At 43.3% G+C, this 10,363-nt stretch overlaps 1 long non-coding RNA gene across 1 annotated transcript; it reads right to left on the bottom strand.

The window, feature by feature from the left end:
- Positions 1-7,145: 7,145 nt before the first annotated feature.
- On the bottom strand, positions 7,146-8,167 carry LOC311235889. Its single transcript, XR_014620176.1, has 4 exons — positions 8,049-8,167; positions 7,815-7,933; positions 7,483-7,695; positions 7,146-7,377 (listed from the first exon to the last, which is right to left on the bottom strand). It is a non-coding gene; the product is annotated as an uncharacterized lncRNA (long non-coding RNA).
- Positions 8,168-10,363: the final 2,196 nt, after the last annotated feature.

The following is a 10,363-nucleotide window of genomic DNA, read 5'->3' as shown; positions in this document are numbered from 1 at the left end:
TTTTTGATCTACACCTCACCATGCACTCTAAGGCGACGTAGAAAGTGCAGTCGTTCCCAATATGAAGAGACCTGTGAGATGACCTGTGTGGATGACCACAGGCCTGTGGTCCCCAACACCTCTGGGGTCAAACACCATCTCCTCAGTCTTCTTAACATTTAAAACCAGACAGTTATTGTCGCACCAGTTTACAAACCTCTGGATTTCCGAATAATAGTCAGCTAGGTCACTGTCATTCTTAATTAGAGCAAAAATGGCAGTGTCATCAGAAAATGTTATGAAGCGGTTGTTAGGATAGATGCTTCTGCACTCATTTGTATATAAGGTAAAAAGCACAGGTGAACTTACTATACCCTGGGGAGCTCCAGTGCTCAGGGTTCTAGATTCTGAAAGAGTGCCGTTAACAGACCCGCTGTGTACGGTTAGTTAAAAAGGAATGATACCATTTTATAATGAGAGGGTGGACATTAAGCCCATTCAGCTTCTCAATTAAAAGGTGCGGCTGTATCGTATTAAAAGCTGAACTAAAATCTACAAATAAAAGTTGGACACAAGAGGTAGGATCCTCTAAGACTTAGTGCTTAGATATAAAATGAACCAAGGCTGAGCCGCATCATCAGTACCTGTATTACACCTATAAGCAAACTGAAAAGGATCCAAAGAACAGCGGACATCAGTTTTCACTAGATTGATCATTCTTTTCTCTAAACACTTAGGAACAGGAATAATAATCGAGTCTTTCCAGGTGGACGGAACAGCGTGAGAGTCCAGAGACTTCTGGTAGATTGGGCACCAGGCCGCCCCTGCCAGCTCCTCACTGCATGACTTCAGCATGCGCCCCGAGAGATGCCATCCGGTCCAGAGGCCTTCCCAGGGCAGATGTTGGCGAACAGTCTCTGAACCACACGTGGATCAATTATAATTGGTTCTTCTAATGCAGGTAGTGCCTGGAGGCGTCTATGCCTTCTACAATGCTGTTCGGTTTCCGGGTTCCTCTGATTGGCCGCTGACCTATGCTTGCTCCTGTGAGAAGTCGGCAGTCTCACACCTGGCATAAAAGTTATTAAGTTTGTTGGCCTTCTCACCCTCATTTAGAACACTAAGAGACCTTTTAGCTGGGGCCATATTTGTCATAAACGTCATAGAGTCCCACCATTTTCTTTTGTTCATAGAAGAGCAATGGGATTCAAATGTCTCTTTCTGTTTCCTCCTCGCCCCCCTTAATTTCTGATTAAATTCTTTCTGGATATTCCTCATGGCCACAAGATCCTTGTTTCTGAATGCAATTCTCTTCTTAACTATGCACTCTTTAATTTCCTTTGAAATATAAGATTTATTGTTTGGGTACATAGTTATTGATTTCTGGGGTAACACATTATCCCTGCAGAATTTTATATAATCTGTAATAGTATCAGTGGCCTCTTCGAGGTCCAGGTCAAGTGCGACACGTGACGGCTCTTCCAACGTGATGTTCTACCGGCAGCAAAACAAGTGAGTCTATAACAATATATACTGTAGTTACTGAAACCGATTGAATATATGGCACCGCCCCACCTAGAATAATCTTCACCAAAAAAAAAAAAAGATAGGCAAAGCTGAGAAGGCACTGTATGGTATGGTACACAAAAATATAGAAAATAAAAACTGTACAGTACAATTATAATCTGTCCATCAGTCGGAGCTGAAATACTCGAGCAATGCAGCTCTCACACCAGCTCCTTTCTGTTGACGTTCCTGTAACATACGAACAGGTGGCTGCACGTTCTCCATCACTGGAGGGCCTTCCACGTACCGGTCTCCATGCTCTTCACAAAGAGGCCAGCAGAACCCAGGAAAAGGCTTCATCAGCCAAGGTTGCAGTGGGTACGCAGGGTCAGGCACGTGCACACATAGAGCCCAAGGGGTGCTTGAGCACCTGCCTTTTTGAGCCTCATAAAAAATTTGCCCTTTTTGAAAAATAAAATGAAAAAAAGTATATATATATATATTTTTAAACCTTACGCATATAGACTGTCCTTCCAACTGAAACATGTCAGGATAGAATCAAAATATTAGATAAAGAGAGATGCCCCATGTAGCAGTCTGGAAAATATGGTATATTATTCAGAACTGCTGACTGTGTTTGATATCCCTTTTGTACACAAAGACATTCTAACTAGTGTCATTGATTCACACGAGCAATGACACAAACGTCCCCTTCCGAAGAGCATTGGAATACGGATTATAAATAACAGTACTGATTCATATTCTACAATGCGTCTCCCCTTGTGACTGGCAGGCGGGACCTGCAGGGGGCGGTAGCAGGCAGAGAGCCACGGAGAGAGTTGGGAGATGATAAAGGGAGGAGTCCAGCGGAAGTCGCTCTCTTCGGCAGTGAACTTGACAACGAGTAGTCGCAGCGAACGGGGCTCTGGATAGCCCTGTTGCTGACGTTATGCCAGGGGGCCCCGTAAGAGGACAACGGGTGATAACGAGTACTGGCTAGTGGACACAATGTCCTAGCAGTACCAGCGGTATTATATGAACAATGAGTGCAGAGCCAGGCACTAGCAATCGAGTTATAGTAGTTACAGTGTGCGGTATAGGTAACGTGCGGTTAAACAATTATCCAAGTCTTTAAGTACCGAGTTATAGTAGTTACAGTGTGCGGTATAGAGCGCGCGCACCAGGACGAACGTGGGCCAACAACCAGTCTGCTCCGGCTGACTTCGACCAGACCTGCGACCGGCTGCCTGCGTTCAGCCTGCCCCGGAGGACTTCACTCAGATCTGCACCAGGCTGCCTGCGGCCGACGGGAGTTCCGCCCATCCAGCAGGGGTCGCCATCACTCAGTACATGCTCTCAGCCGGCGCTGCCTCTCTGCCTAGCTCCGCCTGCTGACATCCTCGCGAGAGCGTTCGACGCCATCTTGCCTCCCGGACAACAGTGGAGTGGCGAGGCGGCCATTTCGGAGTACAAATGAGCATTGATGCTCCCGATTCCTTATACAGTTCACAGTGTGGTGCAGCCCGCGGGCGAAAGTAACGTTGCTACTACCAGTTCATAGGGGTACCCCGAACAATATATGCCGGCATTAAGATAGGACTTTATAGGTATTTTGTGGGCTCACTCTTTTATTTCATTCCTTTTCTTTGAGCGTGATAAGGCGTGTATTTGATAAATATTTCCCGTTCAGTGAATCCCTTTATTCTCTTCCCTATGCTCCCCCTTCCTTCCCCATATTCTCAACCGGGGACAGTATGAGTGTAATTCCTTAGAGAAGGTAAATACTGTGTTCCGCCCAGACGTGGGCAGCATTTAGTCTGGGTACCTGAGAGCACTTGGTGCCTGGGTGTAATACAATAATTGATTCATGCCATTGATTCATGCCATTGATTCATGCCAGTGTAATTATTGTATGGATACCCATGGTGCAGTAATCACCAGACGTAGCATTGTTGTAACTAGGCTGAGTTACAATACATTCCTCCAGAACGGGAGCATTGTGTGCGTGTCTTTTATTATTCCTAACCCTAACCTTAACCCTTTGATGGGGGTAATATATTTAACCTTAACCTCTTCCTACCCAACTCTCCCCTTTTCATTGTAAGGTTTCTAGGGTCATTGAGGGAGGGTACTGCTTGCAGGGGGGGAACTCAGAGTATTTGTTTACAATTCAGTCACGAGGTGTGGGAGGGTCTAAGGAGCAACTGGGAGGAGTGGGAGCGTGTTGGGGAGTACTGCTGGCCGCCCTGAGGCAGGGAAGGAAGACCAGAGTACCAGACCAGGTTGGTAAATCCCGGGCCCCATCCACTCACACTACCAGCCTCCAGTCGACGCCCCAGGCCCAAAGACGAGGGTGCAGTCAGACAGAGTTCTACTGTGTCCAGCTACCTCCTGACTGCCAGCAACCGTTCCCACGAAGCAGGGATAATCCACCCTGCTACACCCATATTCCATTGCAGTTTGCACTGCCTCCTCAGCGTGCCTCTCCGCGGACCTATATATTTTATGCATAGCGTGGGTGGTGATGATGATGATGATAGAAACCGCTGTGGCCCATACAGTTGAATGCTGGTATTACACTCACTGAGGGACACGAAGAAGTCAAGTCCGATGGGATTTGGGAATCTCAAATACAAATCGGGATTGGAATAAAAACGGTATTTATATTAAACAATACAGAATATACAGCACTTCTTGGGGTCTGTAGGGTAAGCACTTATTCCCTCCCCCCTGAACATTTATGGAGATGTATGGGCCTTTTAAGTCAGTGATAAAAGTGTCTTTCAAGGATAAGTGAGCTCCTGCACTGATTATTATAGTTCAATATTCAATATTTGATCACCAAAACCCCCCAAAAAACATAAAAAAGGGGCCCCCACGCCCGAAAAGGGCCCTTAAAAATCAGGTTTGCGCACTCGGTTAAAACACACACAGGTATAGTGCCCTTTTCAGCCTTTGAGCACCTGCCCCTCTAAAGTCCTGTGCACGTCCCTATGCAGGGTCTACAATTACAGTGTCTATAGGTAGTGAACAAAGGGTTTCTAATGTGTTATTCCTTTTTATTCTTTTATTGTTTATAAAATGGAATATTAATGTAGGCCTACTATGTATGCATGTATTATTGGTATTGCACAGTTGAACAATTTGATTGTAAGTTGTCTTCAACCTAATGACAGTGGAGGGGTATAGGCGCTGGGACAATAGCTTTGGAAGTGGGGGGACGAGTCCCACTTTAATTGACTGCACTTCAAAACTCTTGATAGGCTCTCACTTTAGAGCGAGACAATTAAAATGTTTTTTTAAAAACTGCTAGACCGCCTCCTGAGTGACGAGGGTGTTAATAAAGACGCAGTCCGGGGGACAAAGTTGAATTGATTGATAATTTTATTAAGATTGCAGAATGGGTACAATACAGTACGGCTCAATACACACAATTGTTAAGGGGATGCAGACCAGAGAAAGACTTTCGTCTTGTTTACATCAGGGTCCCCCCTTTTCAATTCATAACATAAATGAGTAGGCTGCTCACCAGTCCGTATCCACATTGTTATCCTACCTCAAACGAACAGCGAAATGTTGTCTTTGTTGCAAAAGCATGTAAACGCACATTGTGTAGGCTACGTCTGCAAAATATATATAACGCTATCATACTTTTTACATGCCATTCGCCTTATACGTAATAGTCTTCTCATCATCAACAGTTGGTTCATGCTGGATTGTTGGATAAAAACAAATATCTGTGCCCAGGTATGGACTTCAGGGTCATGTTGAGGGATCTTCATTTTTTTTTTTTTTACATATTATGAAAGTACAGATTCATACCTTCAAAATAAGCCATCACTTGAACATTTTGGTGGGATACTTTGCAAGCTACTTCCTATGATTCATGGTGATTATCACAAAACGTATTCAGAGATAATAGCCTTCAAGAGACGAGCAGGCTATTCAGTGACAATAGTGAAACAACTACAACACTACCCAGAAGTCATTGTAATCCATGGCCCCCCTCTCTCTAGGGCAATTAACACCTGGCAGCTTTCCAGTCTGAGGCTCTTTGTTATTAAAATGAGTCTGGTGACTGGTAGTGGTAGTGAAAGGGACCCTGATAATAAACAAGAAACTTAATCAAGTTTCAAGATTTTATTAGCATTTAAAATAACACGAGATAAAAATAGACATGCTAAAGTCAATGTTCAATGTTCTGATGGCCTCTCCAGAAGCATTTAGATGTAAATACATGTAGTGTGGTAGTGAAAGACACAACAACTAGGTTAACCTTCTGTAGTCTGGTAGTGAAAGGTTAACCTTCTGTAGTGTGGTAGTGAAAGGGTTAACCTTCTGTAGTGTGGTAGTGAAAGGTTAACCTTCTGTAGTGTGGTAGTGAAAGGTTAACCTTCTGTAGTGTGGTAGTGAAAGGGTTAACCTTCTGTAGTGTGGTAGTGAAAGGGACCCTGATAATAAACAAGAGACAAAATCAAGTTTCAAGATTTTATTAGCATTTAAAATAACACGAGATAAAAATAGACATGCTAAAGTCAATGTTCAATGTTCTGATGGCCTCTCCAGAAGCATTTAGATGTAAATACATGTAGTGTGGTAGTGAAAGACACAACAACTAGGTTAACCTTCTGTAGTCTGGTAGTGAAAGGTTAACCTTCTGTAGTGTGGTAGTGAAAGGGTTAACCTTCTGTAGTGTGGTAGTGAAAGGTTAACCTTCTGTAGTGTGGTAGTGAAAGGTTAACCTTCTGTAGTGTGGTAGTGAAAGGGTTAACCTTCTGTAGTGTGGTAGTGAAAGGGACCCTGATAATAAACAAGAGACAAAATCAAGTTTCAAGATTTTATTAGCATTTAAAATAACACGAGATAAAAATAGACATGCTAAAGTCAATGTTCAATGTTCTGATGGCCTCTCCAGATGATCACCGTGGTCTTTTTGAACCGCCGCTGGATATTTTGGCTGGTGGTGCCGGGCATGTTACGTCCTGGGCTTCCTCATCACAGAACTCTCTGATCTTGTGGAACAGATAGTGTTGTCTTGCAGAGTCCAGTCCCGGTGGTGGCAGCACAGGAAGTCCATCTATAGGCGGCAGGACACGGACGTCACGGAGCAGCTGGAATCTGGTTTCAGCGCCATCAATAGACATCTTTGCCACAACCACACCAGGTTCCTTGGAATCAAAGCTGCAATAATAAAGTGAAACGTTAGTACAGGGCACATAACAATATCAATGCATTTGTATCATTTACCAATGACATTCTTTGCACTAAAGTGTGAATAATTAATTACAGTAAATACACAACACACAGTGACCACACCCACCTAAAGTGCTGGTACTGCTTGATCTGTGGCAGTGGCTTGAAGTAAGGCCCCAGATGTTCCTGCCAGTTGTAGGACTGCACGATTACAGTGCCATCTTCCTTTCCCACTAGCTGTGGTATGTTGATTCCAGCCACTGAGCTGTCCCTTACGACTGCTGCAATCTCATCAAGAGTGTTCACCTTGGTCTTTCTGAAACGCTGCTTGAGAAGCCCAAAGAAACTGTCCGGGGAAAACTTTGTGTGGCCTACAATCAGCAGGTGGAGATTGACACGATGGTGAAGACCATGTAGCGCTCGCCACGCTAAGTACCACAACATGTACTTGTTCTTGTTTTGGCCACTGCAGTTGTCACAGTGAAGGTCAACATCTGTCTCCCCAAGACCATGGTCTTTGAAGAAGTGGTGCAGGTAGCTTATGACGGCGTTGCTACCTTTGCTGGACTCCATCCCCTCATCCACCAAATAGTTGACTTGCCGTGGAATCGCCTCACAGCAAACACCGAATATGCTGCACTTGCGTGGAGCCAAGAAGTACATGGGCCCTGGTTGAAGGGGGTCTGATGGGTAGTGCACCTGCAATAAATGAATAAGGATTTTAGAAAGAAAAAAAAGGGAGCAATGCAGTAGTTATAACAATTATAACATGATGTTGTGAAAGAGGGCTTGGTATGTAGTCACCTTTTGAGCGTAGTCGAAACTGTAATGCATTGTCAAGGGCTTGCTTGCCGGTGGCACATGACCACCCAGAGAAAGACCATCACCGATCTCCTTGGCGGCTTTAAGCATGCCCTTGTAGGCAGCCCGCTCTGAGGTTACATGCGCCAGATGTTGTTCCTGCTGCTTCAGCTTTGCAGACTTCTCAGCCTCTGGCAGATTGGCACTTTTGAAAATCTGAAAAAAAAAAGTTAAGTAAATGATGATTAATATTAATAATAATAAACTGTATTTGTATAACACTTTTCATACAGAAGTTGCAGTTCAAAGTTCATAACACTGTGATGTTCACTAACCAGATAATTGTTCTTCTGACACACCCAGCAAAGATCAGACATTGGTTTGATTGCTCTGATATGACTCAGTAATTGCCTCCAGAGGGACTTAAATGTGGACAGGCCCACTGCTCGCTGGTCTGAAAGATTAATAAGAACACATGTTAGCACAATGTCATTCATTTTCAAGCTTTGTTTTTATTTGACAAAGACCTATTTGACCTATTTCTTTGACAAAGATTTGCTTACACCTACCAACTGGCATTGCCTTGGTATATAAACGCCACACAGATGCCTTCGTGACGCAAGATGGTAACAGCTGACCGGTAAAGTTCTTTTGGTGTGCCTGGCGTCCAGGGAGGTGAACAGCATGATCTTCTGCATAATTCAACACAAATTGAACTACTTTTTCGATATCTTCATATTTTATGCAATGCTTGTTGTTGTGTGGTGATCGCTTTTTTGTGCGAAGACACATGCCATTTTCTGACATGTGTTTGCTTATTGCAATCAAGCGATCCTTACCTATTCTTGGGAGAGAAGAGGGGGGGGGGGGGGAGACAGAGAGAGAGATAGTTAGATCATCATCATCACAAGTACCGGTACCTGTCTGTACCACACCCAGTCTACATGATTGTGGAGACAGAGAGAGATAGTTAGATCATCATCATCAATCATCATCATCATCACAAGTACCGGTACCTGTCTGTACCACACCCAGTCTACATGATTGTGGAGACAGAGAGAGATAGTTAGATCATCATCATCAATCATCATCATCATCACAAGTACCGGTACCTGTCTGTACCACACCCAGTCTACATGATTGTGGAGACAGAGAGAGATAGTTAGATCATCATCATCAATCATCATCATCATCACAAGTACCGGTACCTGTCTGTACCACACCCAGTCTACATGATTGTGGAGACAGAGAGAGATAGTTAGATCATCATCATCAATCATCATCATCATCACAAGTACCGGTACCTGTCAAGTACCGGTACTTTATACTATACTATGCTACTATACTCTACTATAATGTACTATAATTAGTTTTAATAAAATGGGGGACCCTGATAATAAACAAGACTAATCAAGTTTCAAGATTTTATTATCATTTAAAAAAAAATAGGCATGATGTACTATATTAGTTTTAAATAGACAATAATAATAACTTACCCGTGGATGAAGAGGAAAGCTTCACGGCAGATTTGTATCGCCCCGAAGAAATAGTTTGTGTAAGCACGTTGTCTTTTTTTGGAAAACGATTTATTTCCGATAGTCCATTCTGACTTTCGACCAAAAGCCTGGAGCTGCGCCATAATAATCAAGTCTTTATGATCCTCTTCGAGAGCCGCTATCTCAAAACGCCTTGTGTAAACTTCATCACGGTCCAATTTTGTGATACATGACCGCCGATTAAGAATGTCATTTTCTTTATCAACCTGGACGCATTTACAAGTAAATCGCAAAAGTCTTTCCATTTGGCGTTCGTGGTTCTCGTCAGATTCAACTTCCACAACGCACATTACGTGTTCTACCTTGTCTCCAAATCCGTTAGGTGTGTTGTCACCATCATCAGATTCTGGCTCTGCCTCGTCTTCAAATCCGTTAGTTTTGTCACCATCACCACCATCACCATCATTTTCTGGCTCTGCCTCGTCTTCAATAGTGTTGTCACCATCATCATCATCTGCCTCTAACTCGTCACAACTGTCTTCTTCTTCTGAACCAGAATCTGAGTTTCTTTTTGGATTTTTCTTCTGCGGAAAGAAATCCGTGATGAATGTTCCTAAAGCGCGTTCGTCTTCAACACAGTGTGCTCCGAAGTGAGCAAACCGGTTTAATGCCTCGGCAAGTGCCCTCGCTGTGGGTTGCTGACTGGGTTCCATGGTGACTGGCAAACATGCACTGCCCTGCTCTCTGTTTAATACTCACCGATCAATGGCATCAACTTAATGACGTCACCGCCTGACCAATAAGCATTTAGATGTAAATACATGTAGTGTGGTAGTGAAAGACACAACAACTAGGTTAACCTTCTGTAGTGTGGTAGTGAAAGGTTAACCTTCTGTAGTGTGGTAGTGACGGATAAAAAAACGGATAAATAGTTTTTTTCACCATATTTCTAATATTTATTTTGGCTAAATACCAATTATAAATATCTCGACGAATTACCTCTGAATATGAATCAAAAAAAAATATTAAAGATTCGCTCACTAGTTCTACCAGAAACGGAGTTGAGGCGAAGCATTACTAAGCTTCTGTAGTGTGGCAGTGAAAGGGTTAACGCGCCCTCATCGCGCCGCAGCGCAGTTTACATCAGGGCCCCCACAATAATGAAAAAGCCGATGAAAAAGCCATTTTTTATCACTCCGTTTCCGTATTAAATTAATTTACTTTTAGCCATTAGGTTGGAAAAAATGCACCCTACCGAAATTCGTTCGCTCATAAAATTCGAACTGTGTTTTAATGGTTTTTAATTAAGTTAAAACACACGTTTTATAAAGGCCGTAAAGGCCTCTTTTTTTTAATCTTTTTTTTAGACACTGCGTTACGTTGCTTAT

Source organism: Notolepis coatsorum (assembly GCF_963971535.1).
Source record: "Notolepis coatsorum genome assembly, chromosome: 10".
Classification (NCBI taxonomy): domain Eukaryota; kingdom Metazoa; phylum Chordata; class Actinopteri; order Aulopiformes; family Paralepididae; genus Notolepis; species Notolepis coatsorum.
The sequence above is the reverse complement of the archived record's forward strand: the minus strand, read 5'-3'. Positions and strand labels throughout refer to the sequence as shown.